At 46.9% G+C, this 16,410-nt stretch overlaps 1 protein-coding gene across 2 annotated transcripts in view; it reads right to left on the reverse strand.

The window, feature by feature from the left end:
- Positions 1 to 16,410, reverse strand: part of LOC147712986 (purine nucleoside phosphorylase-like) — a 152,723-nt gene that overhangs the window by 7,203 nt on the left and 129,110 nt on the right. The gene's annotated exons all lie outside the window — the stretch shown is intronic.

A 16,410-nucleotide genomic window follows, 5' to 3' on the forward strand; every position in this document is an offset into this window, starting at 1 on the left:
TCTCACCACCCCACAAAGAAACACTCAGGAACCAGGAGCAGCCAGCTGTGATTCAAGGCAAGGCATAGGCAGTGTCACTCTGGTTAAAGTCGAATTACAATAAGATGTCATTCATGCAAAGAGGTGCACGGCAGCATTCGGCAGTGGTTTGTTGTGCTGTTTATTGACAGTCCCCAAGTATTCAACTGTGCTTGTTTCTTCATGTTTCCTTTTATCTTATCTTAACTGGCTGTTTTATTGCTATTTCTTTTCTTTATGTGAACATTTTTACATTTCTTATACGCTCCAGGTGTTTTTTCCTGCAGACTAACTAATGGTGATGACGATATCAGGGTAGTCTCCTCAAAAAAGCACTTCCTACTCTCCAGAACCAGGACTGCAACTCCAGAGACAAACTAGAGTTCTCATAGTTCAAATGTGTGATTAACAAAACGAAAAAGATTGTACACAATGTTCTTGTGTTCTGGCTCTCTCTTATTCCCAATATGGAGGATGCCTACTGGCCAGGTCGTGGCTAATGAAGTTACTGTAGCAATCTGAGCAGCAGGGAGCTCGGAGACCGTATGCCAGTTGGTATTCAGTTTGGGCATTGTGGTAAGCATGGCAAAAAAGCAACAGGTAGTTGCAATTGGATAGAGAAAAACAAGTTACATACCTTTAGTAACACTCTTTCTGGTGGAAACTTTATCTAACTGAAGATTCCTCACTTTTAGAATATTCCCAGTAGTGACGGCTGCCACCGAGTAGCACAGGTGAGGTGGGACGGGGTGGGGGGGTAGGGTGGGGTATAAACAAATCAATGTAAAAAGTTACTAACCTTGCTGCTGGACCACCGGCTCGCATCATCCTCTTCTGTTCCTTCTTAAAGCAGGAAGCACACACAAGCTCTCCGAACCCAATCACAATGCTGCATTCACAATGCTGCGATTGGTCTGAGCGCCGTGGTTCAGCGCTCAGACAGGCAGTGGGAATCTGTGCATGTTCCTCACCAGGCTGGTGGGGTACATGCAAAGAGCGCATGATGGTTTGGCCGGCCCAAGACGGCCAGCCAAACCATCATGCACACTCAAGTGTCCACCACTCCTCCCCTTGCAGGCAGTGATGGCAGCCAAGCCCCACCCACCTCCTAAACCTGCCTGACAACAGAAAAATCAAATCATAATAAAGTAGTGTTATTATCACTTTATTTTTACTTTTCCACTGCTCAACATGCAGTGAGGCGGCGCTCCTCTGCCTTTCCGGAGGAGCCGCCGATGATCCAAAGTCAGGCACCAGACTGTATCTGGAAGATTTCAACGGCAGTACTACCATGTACCGATGGTGGCATTGTGTGGTGTTGTAAATAAGTAATCTTCAGTAGCCAGATGATGTGTAAATATATATTGTAGATTTATTAATAAGTAGACAGCATCAGAAAGTTACTGGAAGATGTTAAGTCCATGTGATGCCCCACCAGGAGCAGCCTCTGTCCTGCTCAGCCTGCACACTCCGAACTGACACTCACAACCTCTTCAGGCACCCATGCATTCCACGACATCATCAATCATCCAACATTCCAGACATCTCCAGGCACACCAACACACATTCTGGCTGAGCAGTAGAGAAGAGATACATAGGCAAGGGGAAAGGCAGCAGTAGATCATAACATGTGGCACCACGCCTACTCCGCCCCATCCCCTGAAGTGATACAAGGAGTTGCATAGAAGCACCATCCCTTTTCCCCAAAAAGCCTGCACTCCTTAGAGCAAGATAGACAAGTGCTACTCTGAGAAATGTTATGATGTAAGTGGAAGGTACTGCAGGCCTAAAAGTAATGGCAATGTATAGTCCCGATGGATGATCCGGAGGACCCACTAGTTGAGTATTATCTTTTACCACCCTTTGATGAAGTATCGGATTAGACCTCCCAAAGAGTGGTCATATACCGCCAAGGTCAATTTAAAGCAGATTGGAGGTGGATGCTGGAGGCGGCAAGGTACCGAAGGTTGTGGTCCCTCATGGCCTGGGTATTACCTGTGTGCTCCTTGCCCTAGACAGGACTAGGGTTCATGTTGCAGTGACAGAGGGATTAAGTGTGGACAGTACACTAACCCTCGGGAGTAGACTCGAAAGGAGTAAAACTGTTAATGACACTGTCTCACTAGGGTAGGAAGGCCTAGGAAACGTGCAGTGCCCTGACTTTCCTTGAAATGTTTGTTGGACCTGTCCCTTTCTGCAAAGTCATCCCAGCTATTTATCTTGCTCTGCCTTCCTTTGCTGAACCTGTTTTTGTCAGCTTTTAGGACTATGCACATTTTCCCTACTAACCAGTGGTAAAGTGCTTTATGCTCTCTCTCCCTAAAACATGGTAAAATAGACCAACACTTGTTTGGTACATTTAATTTACTTGTAGGTCCCTGGTATATGGTACTACATGACCCCAGGGCTTGTAAATTAAATGCCACTATTGCGCGGCAGCACTCATGGTGGCACCTACTAAAGTAGTCTTTTGGAACATTTCTCAGGCATGCCACTGCAGCCTGTAGTGCAGTTTAAAACTGCCATTTGTAACTGGCAAAATAAAAAGTTGTCCAAGTCTGACTCTTCCTTTTTAATACTTATATGTCACCCCTAAGCTAGGCCCTAATGACATTTAAAAGGTTGGGCATGTGGATTTAATGTTTTACATATCCCTGCAAGCAAAAGCGCCTAAAGTCGTTTCTCAGTGCTGTAAGGCTGTCTCTCCCATAGAATAACACTGGGTTGCTTTAATACACTTAATAAGTGGTAACGTCAGATTGAGAAGAGATACACTAAAAACAATTGTAATTTTAAATTCTTCTTTATGGTGAAGTAGTATTTTAAGTTACAATTTTTAAAATGCCACTTTTAAATAGTTGAAAGTTTTCTACCCACACCAACTATGTTTTCCTGCCAGTGTCTTGGGTCACATAAAGGTGAATGGCCATGCTGTTGCTGGTTCTGCATTGCTTCCAGACAATGAGACAAAGGAAGCCCCGATGTGAGTGATGATTGTCTTCTTAATAGGATAACTGAGCAAGAGCTATAGCCTGCTCCGATTGAACTTCAAGGGACCCTGTCTGCAGCACTTAAAAAGGAACGTGATACCAGGCCTTCCATGGACTTTGTCACCCTAGACAGTTAGGGCCAAAACCCAGGGAAAGTGGAAGGACTGACCAGAACCAGCTTTGGCGGTAGGTCTGGTAATCCCCCCCTCCCACCCCCCCCACACACAAAGGCTGGCAGCAGGAATAAAAGTTACGTTTTAGATCACTTGGGGCCATATGTATCAAAGGGTTTTACCCATTCTGTGTCTATGAGAAAATGTGTTCTACATATGGCCCTTGGCTCCTGGGACATAAAGGCTTTCACTGATGACACATGGAATTTCCTTGTATAAGGTTACACTGTCCATGGCCTTGGTATATAGAAAAGTATACTTTTCAGTGCGGGTCTCATACTTTCTGGAACACAAAGCCCCCCTAGGGAGGATCCCTGGCTGGTATTGTCATACTTGCAGGACAGTCGGTTCTAAAATTTGTGTCCAAAGCTGGGCACCTCTTTAATCTGCGCTACCAATACACCACTCAGGTTTTTCATCAGGCGCTAACACTATGCCCCCTCACTGCGTTCACTAAAGACATCTGGCAGTGTTCACCATTTTTTGTAGACATTAAATAGAGATCCGACACGGCAAATGCATTTACTCTTTAGCCTTCTGGCCCCCTTATTGCATTCACTATAGACAGTATTCGTCATTACTGGTAGCCACAATAACAAAGAGAAGCCACATGGCTCCTGCTTTTACATCTTAGTCTCCATCAGACTTAGCCAATCCTGTGATTGGGTTACACCTTTCCTGTGTCACTGACGAGTATAAACTCCTCCCGGATAATTTACCGGGTAACCATGACGACCGACGCACGCGCGGTGCATCATCAAACCTGGCCACACCTAGGCCCCTGTTAGTCTGTTGTCTATGTCCTTTCACCAACAGAAAGCAACGTGAATGGAGCACATCTGCCCCCACCGCAGGGATACATAAGCTCCTCACAGACCGAGGCCCCCACCGACGGAGATCCGAAGCAGACGAACACGTCTTCACATGGGTACTGAGCTGCGTTGTAGTAAGTTGACACAGCTCTTCCGCAACACAGAGGGTAAGCCTTTCATTTTCAGCGAATCACGATGGCAACCATGCAAGGGGGGGAGGGGTTGTCTGAGGAGCAGTTTTTGTTGAGTTTTTGTTTTACACTAAAACTGGACGAGATCTCTTTTATGGGCAGCTCAGGTGGGGAAGGGATCCAGTGTGGGGTGTTTTTGGTCAAAAATGTTTTGATAGGTTTGGGTGGGCTACAGGCTGGTTCTAAGAGGCTGCGGCAGCCTGTCACTTTTGATTTACTTCAGCAAATGTGGTCACAGTTGCCTTCTTGCTGTTAAGATGATTTTGAGTGCATCAAATTTAGGTTGTGTTTTGTATGGTTATTTTTGGGGTAATTTGGGCTTCAGAACCCTTGGGTCTGCAACATAGGTCTGGCATGTCTAGTACTGAGGTTTTTGTGGAAGGGGATAGATTGCGCCTTTGGCTACAAGTCTCTAACACAGATTCATTTGGGTAGGGGTACGTGGGTTTTCCTGGGGAGGAGTGGTTTGGTTCTTGTTGCCCGGTTCGGGAATGGGAGGTTTTCATGGATTCTTCTGCTTTTAGGCCGGTAGTTATTTTTGCCATGCGGATGGCAGCCCGATTTCTGTTGCCCAGTTATTGGCCGTTTTAAAGTAGGTACTTTTGAGGTTGGGGCAGAATCCTTTACACTTTGGCACTCATTCTTTTAGGATTGGGGCGACGACTGAGGCTGCCAGATTGGGGTGGGATTGGTCTCAGATACGCAGAATTGGGAGATGGAGGTCGAGATGCCGCGATTAATATGTTAGAAAGTAGTGCATCTTCTTTTTGTTAATATGTGTTCTTTCCCCTAGGTCTTTTGCACTGGATGGTCAGAGTTACAGGAGGGTTTGGATTGTTGGGCACTCCTTCTTGAAATGGGCCGCAGTCTCTGCAGAACGCCATAATTTGTGGGTGGTCTCTTGGTCTCAGCAGTTAACACATGAAGTGTATTGGCATGGTAAAGGGGGAATGTGTTAGGGGGATTGTTTCATTTTGTCTACACTCTGTGAGGGCGGGTCCACCAGTCTTGCTAGTAATACCTGGGTGAAAATGATCTGGTTTCTCTATCTGGTCTAGCTTTGATAAGAATGATGAAGATGGATTTGGAAGTCATCAAGGACGCCTGGGCGAGCACCATGGACGGAATTTGTGCCACGTCTACGCTGGAATGGAGCTCTGAATCGCACAGCTATGGACAGAGCGAGGAGGAAACTGAACCAATCTATGCAACTGTTTTGTAAGGGCATGATATTTTCAGGTTGGCTCATCTTCCTTACAAGTTTCTGAGCGTCATTTGTTTCGTGAGGATGGGGTTTCACCTTTCCCAGTTGGATCAGTCCTTTTATTTATTAGATTTATGTGCTTTTATTGCCAAATTTTTGGGATGTTCAGTTGCGGTGTTCTCAGAGTTATGTTTAATTTGCTTTCTAGGTGGGGCAGGAAAACTCTAAAGGTTTTCCTGGATAGCGGGTTTTTAGTGGGGGGTGGGCAGCCTGGAGCGGGTTGGTCCATCCTCAAAGGGCAGGTAAAGGACAGGAGGGGGTAGTACAGGAGTTAGTTGCCTTTGGTTTGTGAGGTTTTACTTGGTGGGGGTTTACTTCTTATTAAGGTTGCTCAGTGAGCTGAAAGATTTGGGTTTAATAAATAAATAAATGAAATATGTTGAAAGATGTTTTGGTTTCACACCTGTCTTAATAAAGTGGCCTTTCTTGCTTACTAAGAAGTTGTGGACAGTGAATTCATGCGCGAGCAGCGATGCGCATGCAGTCTGTCTGTACAGCTGTTCCCCCCCCCTGCCTTTCCATTTCCAGCTTTTATTGGCTCAGCACGCGCTCCACAGCTGTCCCTCTGCCTGTGGAGACCGATTCTAGCCTTTCTTCTGCATTCCTTTGCTCTGATGGAGAGCACACTTTACAGTGCCTCTGGGGCACAAGCATGGTAGACTAGTTTTAGGACTTGTGCCCTTCCTGCAAATAACTATAACAGAAATCAAGTAAAATACAATGAAACTACACTCAAATGTGTACTTAGAGGAATACAGCAAGTGTTAGTCTAATGCCAATTGGAAATAAACATAGATATATATATAAGCATGTTTCCTTCCAAATGTCTGACAGAAAAGCACAGTAAAGGTATTTTCTCATTGCTAAAAGCATCTAATTATGCCCGAAAGCAGCAAGGTGTGTTTCTTTACACAAGGTTAAATAAAACACTAACTTATATAACACAATTACCACATTCCTCCTAGACGCCGATCAGATTCAGTTTGTGAATTGTCTGGATGACATGACAACAAAGAAGGACGTGACATTGAGATAAACGTACTTCCTGTCAGTCGACACCCGGAGTAAGTTCCAGATGCTGGCAGTGGCACAGTCGTAGAGAGTGACACCTCCGATATGGAGCCGTGAGCGCCCCAGATACAGGAAGCACAAAGTCACCAATGCAGCCGCAGCTTTGACCGGCCTGTGTGGCCTGAGGTCCCAGATCCCTTCCTGGGAGCTAAGAGGGCAAGATGAACACTGACGTGAAGTTAGACATCCGCTACAATTACCCTTGGTGCAAACTGCTGGCCAACATCAAACAGGTACCCGCTATGCATAACATCCTCCTATTATATACTAAGAAACACTTTCTGCCTTTAATAGTAGACGTATGATTGGGGCGTGGCTTGACTGGGGACGTTGGTGGATGCTTACTTGAGGAGCTCCGCACCAGCCGTTCATTAATCCTGTTGCCAGAGCTAATTGGGGCTGCTCCAATCCGCCCTTCTGCTACAACAACACCTGGAGGGTGGCTGGCGGCCGCTTTGCTTCCTTTGCTTCCGCCCGATATTGTGATTCACGCAGTGGCGCACTGCCGCTTTCACTTACAACTCTGCCTGTTGCTCGGACCACTGGTTGGAGAGGCCCTGAATTACATGATTGTCGGTGTTCTCCTGCGTTGGTCTGATGGGCTGGTGGTCCCACATTGGTTCAAAACAGAAGTGGCCCCTGATGGGCTGACTTCATTTTATACTTTGGAACGTGCCCACAAAGTCCAATAGTGGTCCGCCTGCTTCACTTCCGGGATAGGGACATTCTGCTGCAGAGAGCAAGGATGGAGGGCCTCTTTCGGGTGGACAATAGTAAGGTCACTCTGTTTCCGGATTATACTCTGGAAGTTCAGTGGAAGCAAGCTTCCCATATGGAAGTCGAGAAAGCTCTGAGAGATGAGGGGCGGCAGTACTCCCTGATGTTCCCGGCCCGGCTGCGCATTGCGCTCCTCAATACCACTCGCTACTTTGATTCTCCTTTTGAAGCGTGGGACTGGCTTGAAGGCTACAAGGAGGGCCTGGCGACGGATGTGTCCTGGGAGGGGACGACTGCAAGGACCAAACGTCCTGGATCACGTGGACTACGGAGATTAAGGAGAAGAGCCCTGGTGCCACCTAGCACAACACAGACTAAGAAGGAGCGGGCGGCAGGATTGAAGGCAGTGATATCCTTATCCCATACTCGGAGTCTGCCTCCAACGGATGATGACGTGGGGTCCGAGAAGGGATCAGCAGACAATGACAGACACTTCGAATGTTAGCAGATTGAAATTGCCAGAGATAACATCCCAAAGTGTAGACGATATTGTGGGACCTAGCTATTAGTTCCTGGCAGTAGTTTTTCACTCTCCCTCCATTACTGTAATATTTTGAGTGGGGTCCCTGAGCTTGCTTTGATTCATTGCAGCTGGTGCCCCATGAACTGGGTACATGTCCCTGGTCAGTTGTGCCCACCACTGCGTCTGAAGTAGTTGGAGGCTTCACTTAGTTTTAGTTTATTAAGGGTTTGGATGGGAGCACGTTTCATAGTTACTGTCCTTGGGAGGGGGAGTTGGGGTTTTGGGGATGTTTTATTGGGACCCAGGCATGACACCGCTAGTACTCGGTATGACTGTTGGGCGCAGATAGAACCATGGGATCGTTGGTGGATTTAAAATGCATATCTTGAAATGTTAGGAGCCTGCACACAATGGACCGCCATTATAAGATACATGCTTATTTAATACGTAGGGGGATTCAGATAGCCTTTCTCCAAGAAACGCATATCACGGGCTGAGAGGGTATTACACTGCAGCGTAGATGGAGAGGCCAAGTGTTTCATACCGCTTATTCTGCTTTCGCACGGGGTGTTTTATTTTGGGTTAGAGCAGGGTTCACTTTTCAGCTTGTACAGCAGCTCACGGACCCTGAGGGCAGGTATGTGGTGGTGTTGGGCCATCTTAATGGCAGGGATATTAGGCTGTGTAGAGTTAATGCGCCTAATATTGATCAACCGTCCTTTTTCGCTCAACTCTTTGGGAAACTGGCACCTTTTTTGACCGGCGCTGTTCTTATGGGAGGGGATTTTAATTTGCTCACTGATGTACTGCTAGATAGATCTTATCCGCCCCTCTCTCCTGCTCCTACTCATAAGATAGCTAGAGCTAGGAGGGCCTGGCAGGAACACTTGGGACTGGTAGATACATGGAGAGCTCATCACCCGACTGACAGAGACTATTCATTTTTTTCGGCCCTTCACAAACTTCATGTTCGGATTGATGCTATACTCTGCTCCCCAGAACTGCATACTATGATCACGCTCAGTGAATTTCTCACCAGGACACTGTCGGATCATAGCCCATTACTGGTCAGTGTTAAGTGGTCTCAGGTGTGCCTGGCGATCCCAAATTGGCGTTTAAACCCGGAGCTTTTAAAAGATGGAGTCTTTCGGGAGGCTGTGGGCACTGGGGTGACTCAATATGTTTTAGAGAACGAAGGCTCAGCATCTTCCATCGCTGTGGAATGGGACGCCTTTAAAGTGGTGGTGAGGAGTCTGTGCATTTCCAATGTGGTTGGGGTCAGAAAGACCTTACTCCAAGACCTAGATACTGCTGATTGATGCTTACGAGAACAGGAGCGTGCTCGACCTGGTCAGCCTCAAAGACACAGGGCCTTACTGGAAGCAAGAGAAGCAGTCACTGTGGAAGTCAAAAGACTGCGCTGTTTCAATTATAGGAAGTATGTTGCACGCGCTCATACTGAGCGAGACAAATCTGGCACCCTACTGGCTTGGCTGACCCACCAAGAAAGGCGGGGATCACTTATTTTAGAATTATATTGCCCATCAGGGGAACTTTGTCGCACACAACAGGGAATAAATTAGCAGGTCCATGCTATTACACTGAGCTTTACCAGAGTAAGGTCATGATGAATGAGGTGATCCTCGGAGAGTTTCTGGCGGAGGCCGATCTCCCAGTAATCGCTAACTCAGAAGCTGAACAACCCCCCCAAGACATCACATTGGGAGAAGTGAGAGGTGCGATTAAACATATGGTGCATAAGAATACCCCCGGAGCGGATGGGTTGCCGGTCGAATTTTATCTCACCAACGTAGATCTGCTTGCCCCTAAATTAGTGACCCTCTATAATGTGGCAAAGAAGGTAGGACATCGTCCTGCCACTACCCGTGAAGCAATAATAATCCCCCTTTTGAAACCAGGAAAGTCACCCTAAGATAGAACTGTGTACCGGCCACTGTCTATGCTTCCTACCAATTATAAGATCTTGAGTCAGGTTGTAGGAAGGTGGATATCTGACTATATGGTTACCCCAACTTTTTGCCTAGAGTTTTGCTGGTTTTGGACTTAGTTGGCCTGGGATCCTGCTATTCAGTGCCCCAGGCTATCTGCTCTCTCTATAAAATGGACTCCATGTACTTTAGGTACATACCTGATAGGGTATTGGGTCACCTTGTGAGCCCCTGTATAGTGTACCATAGGTACCCAGGGCATAGGAGCACCCAAGGCCTACCAGGGGCTGCAGCATGTAGTATGCCACCCCTGGCTTGCCATCCAAACTGACACCACAGTCTGATCACTCAGCTTGGGTAAGGTGGTGTAATTACCCCTTACTTAGATATAGTATATCTATATTTACCTTACATATAGACACATAGTAACCTATAAGTCACTCCTATGGCAGGCCTTGACAATCCTGGAGGCAGAGTGTTTGGTTTTATGTGAGAGGGTGCCCTAGCATGAGCTGAGCCCCTCTGCAGCTTTCGGAACCATCTCCTTATAGCTGTTCTATGATATAGCCATACCATATACTCTTAAGTGCATTATAATCCTCACGGTTAATGCTAACTTTGGTTTGGCTTTATCAAAACATGTTGTGTAAGGTGTCAAACACTTTGGAATACTACCCCCCCGCCAATTCTGGCGGCGGGGATAGCATTCCACCCTCCTAGAGGAAAAAGACATGTATGTTACTGCTTTACCCGGTTAAAGTTAAACAGAGCCTCAGCATCACAAAATGGATGCTGCTGCCACAGACACGAGTCTGACCTCCTGCTGCTGCTGGATGAAACTCCAGCAAGGGAGGCCTGGACAATAGGTTTCCTGTCGAGGGAGGTGGTAGCACCTCCCTAGACAGCCTGTAGTGTATTGGGGCAGGGAGGGTTGAATGGAAAGATGCTTTTCCAGACACCTCCTGTGGCACACAAGGTGCTCGATGCATAGCCCGGTTCAAACCAGTTGCTGGGGCACTCCAGCCCCGCTCTGGCGTGAAACTGGCCAAAGGGAAAGGGGTGTAACTAATGGAGCAGGTATTCGCACATTACGCAACCTGCTTGTATTCATGAACCTCGAAATACGTTAACCTCATAACCAACCTGTTTGTCTTGTTAATATTGTACTTTTACACTCCACGCGGGTGTCCCAGTGATGCTTGCCTATGTGTTTACTTATCCTAACTACGCTTGCATATAAAATGGTCGCTGCTTTGCGGGATTCTAGTCTGCGCATGCGTTGGTCATACCCATGTGATGTGACGCACTCGCAGTTCTGGAGGGAAATTGTCGCTCATGCACAGTACAGCTAAAAATGGCTGTTTTGTTCTCACATGCTCTTTGCTTGCCCCGCTGCTTCAGCAGAGCTGTTTCTTTCTGCTTAATTCCTAATGCTATAGTTATTATAAAGTAAGGGATGTAGTATAGAAAATGATGGTATACAGTGTATTCAAATTTTTCTGTGTTTCTAAATTGTTTTCGCTTACTTTTCATGTATCGATCTTTGTGGGCCTGGGAGCGGTGCACCACTCCATCTTTGAAGCCCGTATGGTACTAATCACGTGATGAAGGGAAAGAGAGTCTTACAGCAGTGGAACTCAGCCAGCTGGCTGCCGAAGCTAAGATGTTCCTGGGAAGCTGACCTGCGCCCCAGCGAGAAGACTCAAACTCATACCTGTATTTGCTACATTGTAGTTGTTGTACTCTGTACGCTATTGTTTTCTGAATTTCTATGCCATGGGAACTGGAATGTAAGGGGTGGGTTCGAGAATTGAATATTAATATGGGAAAGTCAAAAGTCTAGGTGGTGTTATGACCTAACCACCTCTCCTGTCCAATCCAAAGTTGGGGATCCTTTCATTTACAACATTTGTGGGTGGTACACTGACCCGAAAACAGTATAACTAGCCTAGGTTTAGCTAGAGAAATTGTCCGACTTGTCCGAATAGCTGACCTGTCACTGACCCAACGAACTCTATAGGTGATTTATACAGAGAGCTGCGGAGCACTCTGTCCGTAATTTCCACAAACTCAGTCGGAGTTTGAGACACCTTAAGTGCTGGCGAAGCACTTTGCTGGGAGATTCAAAAACCCAATCGGGGTTATTGGCAGATTCCTTGCAGAGAGGGAGTAGCACAGGCGTTGCATCCGAAGCTGCAGGTGTTGGTCGTACCCTTTCTGATCCAAAATCCTGGGTTATCCTGTCCTGACTGTCCATGAGCTGTACCTGCTCGCCTACTGGCATCCTAAGTCCTTGAGGGTCCTTTTCCCGCTTTTCCAACTGACCCGTGGCCAGGGTTAGTCTCCATTCTGTCCTAGGTAAATATAATCTCCATGTGGGTGTTTGTCCATCTAAACATTTCCTCTCCGTCTTAAATAAAGCATACTTGCCTATGTCATTTTCCTATCTTCCTGTATAATTTGACTTTTTCCATGCAAAGTGTTTACTAGTATGTTCCATTCTTTTCCCCTACCTTTAGTCAAATACTGAATCATTGCATATATAGTATGTTCCATTTCTTACCTTCCCTATAGAAATTAAGTATTACATTCATGAGCTCTGTTTATTCTCAGCTGTTAGCATATTTCGAAAGCTTATAGTAGGTTCCCTTTTCTTTACCCGCCTTCAGTGACGTTGTGAAAACCTGATAAAAATAAATAGCGTGTTCCTTATTTTCCCTTCCCTTTATTTTTCGCTTATAAATGATTCTTACTCTGATTCATAGTTACACTATCTTCCTGATTTTAGTTATTGATAGTCTGATCTGTGTAAATTTCATTCTCATGGCATATGAAGAAAATGATGATTAGATAAAGGTTTTAAAACTTCTTGCGTTTGTGGTTATTATAAAAGTGTCAACTTATTTTAATATACATGGTATTATGTTTGGGGATTTTAGCTCCTGATCTATCGTAATCTTAGGTACCTGTGACATGGATTGGTAAGTCAGGTACACAGAAGTAATCAGTGAAGAACAAGGGTTACTGATAGTAGTGTGCAGGTTGTCCGACTTATTACACATAGTAGTGAATATATTATGGGCCCAAGTACACATTATTTGGTAAAATAAGAGTCGGGTGACCTGCGCGCTCTATCAGTGTAACCACCCCCATTCCAGGTCCACCCATAGGAGGGACCTAGTAGGTAATTCAGCCCATTTTCCTAGTATAAAGATAGGTGCTGTGTCCCCAAGACTTTAGATTATCCTGGAACGAAACTCTGATACGAAACTTTGGGACCTTCAACGTTCTATTTCGACTAGAAGACTGAAGACATTCCCCTTGTGGTCAAGGAGTGACCATCCTGCGCAAACAGGCACCACCAGTAACTTGCCGGTTTGCTTTGTCGATGCCTCTGCCGAAACCCGAAGACTCAGCGACACAGGAACTGGACTACCAGACTTCTCTGACTCCGATCCACATCCATAGCAAAGCTGAGACCCGTGGCCGACAGGAGAGATGTGGGACCGGACACCCTGGACTTTCTGCATTTTGCTGACTGCATCGACTCCTGAGATAACTCGTAGTTTTGCATTGGGGTACGAGAAGCCCCAGACCTGAGGGCCATTTGCACCCAAGCTCAGCCCTCCACACTCCACGAGTACCACGTGGGTCCTGCTCCTGCACTTCAGCTTGACGCGTCTTCCCGGTTGCCAGCCCGCTGGCTAGTTAGCCCTCTGATGACTTCGTTTTGAATTTACACTGCTGGCCTGGTTGCTCCAGGCTTGCTCCAGCTTCTCTGCAGCAGAGAAGCTCTCCAGACCTTGCTGGTCTGACTCAAAGCCAATCTTCACTTCCTGCATGGGTTGCGGTTGCCAAGGCTTGTTGGGTCCAATCCGGATACCGACACCGCAGTCAACTAGATCCTTCATGGGACAGCTCGAATCCAGCTCCTGGTCATCGTCGACGCCTCCTGGTCCTCGTGGCTTCAGAGACAAGCTTCACCTTTTCACCTGAAATCACCTCAACATCGCCTGGTTGCTTCCTGGTCACTGGCTAGTGACCCAGACTCTGTCCCCTCTGCTTTCAGGTTCTTCAGTTCCTCGATTCACCCTTGGATCCACCCGGACACTTCATCTGGTCGCCTGCAGCACTTCTTTGCAGATCCCCATTGAAACGATTGACGAAACCCGACTTCAAAAGGCACCTATGCACCCGGCTTCCCTGGGTGAGGTAACACGAGTACTCCGGTGCTCATGTGGGTCTTGACGCTCGAAGTGTCCTATTCTAAAGTTGTGTTATTGTAGTCCATCCGGAAGTGCCCGAAATCTTTAACTTTGTAACTTTTACCAGCGATTCTCTAGAACCTAGGCCTACTCACTGTTTCTGAAGTGGTCTTTATACCACTTACTTAGTATATGGTTTGTGAGGCCCATAGGGCATAACTGTATTTGTGCAACTTATAGTATGCTAATTGAGTAACTTGTGCTGTACTTCGATCTCTGACCTCATAAAGAGTGCAGAGGGGTTGTGTTAGAAATAAATACATATATATTTGATGTATACCTTGTGTGGTGTCCTTTCATTTGGTATTCAAGGGATTATAATTGGTAAAACAAACAGCTTCACATGCTACAGCTTCACATGCTCTTTAGAGTTTAGCTTAAGACTGCTGGTCCATGCTGCCACTAGGATTGACTTTACAACCACCATCAATAAGGGTCGTTTAGACTGGTGCAAGGTGCCAACTAGAATAGTGGACATCATATGCCAGGCTAACTTCTCACACAGATACTGGCGGTCCGGTTGCTCCCCCACATGACCCACTTAGTCCCGCAGACCAGGCTGGATTTATTCCGACAGCTACTCCACATATTGGAATCTGACACATACTCGAGGACATCAGCTGCCAAATTCTCGGTAGATATCGAAAAGGCCTTTGATAGTCTAGAATGGCCTTTTTTATTTCAGGTTATGCGCACATTTGGGCAGTGGGGGAGGACTTTGTGAATTGGACAGCATTGTTATATAGGTCCTCTATGGCACGCATTAAGACAGGGTGGTTTGATCACAAAAACATGTGCGGTGAGCAGAGGGACTTCGTCAGGGTTGCCCACTCCCCTCTATTATTTGCTTTGGTTATTGAGCCATTGGCGGCCCATGCCCAGACGAGACATCAGTACAGGGGTCTCGATGTCCATGGCGGTATTCAATACATTGCACTTTAAGCTGATGATCTTCCTATGTTTTTAGTGGACACAGGAGCTGCCCTCGTTGTGGCGAGACGGTTGCTCCGAGACCTCGAACTGGTAGCGGGCCTTAAGGTGAATTGGGAGAAGTCCTGCCTATTTCTTGCTGCTCCAGTGAGGGAGGGTCCTCCGAGTACTAATGGAGTTTATTGGGAATACAATTGTTTGACTTACCTGGGGACCCGTATTTATCATACTCAGGCAGATCTGTTGGAGGGAAATGTGGGCAGGACCATCCGGGGGCTTCAGGGCAGTATGGAGTTCTGGGGGATGCTCCCGCTATCTGTGGCTTAAGATGGTGGCACTGCCTAGGCTCCTATATTATTTTGGGACCCTCCCCATCTGGATCCCGGTGACGGTCTTTAAGCGCCTACAAACAATGGTCACTGGATTTATTTGGCTCACAGGCAGGCGAAGTGTGGCCCTGAAGACCTTCTTGTGGCCGAGTGGAGAGGGTGGACTGGCGGTACCGGACTTCGAGTCTTATTATTTAGCAGCCCTACTGCAATGGCTTACCCAAGCAGAGGTTCTGGAATTCAGAGTGGGCGAGAGGGAAGACAGACGGGTTCCCAGACAGATATTATCCTGCATTATCTTACAGCAATCACTGTGTCTCAAAACAATACCTACGGAATACAAAACTTTTAGGGTGTGTTGGAACAGAAGCCAGAGGAGAGCGCAGATTGCGCGCCCTTATGCTCCCGAAATCTCCATCACTATGTGTATGATACTTCCTCACGGGGGGTAACTGGTCAGCACTGCATCAGTGGAGGGACCTGGGCCTGACAGCGCTAGGTGACCTGTATGTTGATAATGCCCTTATACCGTTCGAGACTCTGAGGAAGCAACATGATCTACCTCGCAGGGATTATCTGCTCCAATCGGCCCTTATAGCGCCCATTAAGAAGCACTGGGGGAGGGTCCTTCTGAGCTGCAGACTTCCATAGTTTGCCAGTATGTGGTATTGGCGGCGGGTACTATCAAGGCAGTCACGTGTTTATATAGAGGAACAACTCAAGAGAGGCTCGCTCCACTGGTGGACCTGCAGCGGAAGTGGGAGGAGGACTTGGGCGAAGAGATCCCTGAGAAGGGGAGGTCTGAGTTGTGGAAAGGCCTTGGAAATGCACTAGAAACGCTCAACTGCAACTGGTTCCATTTTTTATCTTGCATAGGGCATATCTGACTCCAGCAAAAATGTACAAATATTTTAATGTGACCACAGCGCTCTGCCCCGATGCAACAAGGAGGGGGCAGATCTTTGCCATATGCTCTGGGATTGCCCCAAACTGACAAGTTACTGGGGGGAGGTAAGGGAGCTGCTCTGTGACATCACCGAGAGGATGGTAGAACTACTGCCAGGCCCCTGCTTACTCCACTGGTTCCCTCACACCTCCAAAACCAAGATCACTAGCAAATTTATAGACATGGGTCTGGTGTTAGCCAAGCGAGAGATCACAGCGCACTGGAAATCTAA

Source organism: Lissotriton vulgaris, chromosome 5 (assembly GCF_964263255.1).
Source record: "Lissotriton vulgaris chromosome 5, aLisVul1.2, whole genome shotgun sequence".
Classification (NCBI taxonomy): Eukaryota; Metazoa; Chordata; class Amphibia; order Caudata; family Salamandridae; genus Lissotriton; species Lissotriton vulgaris.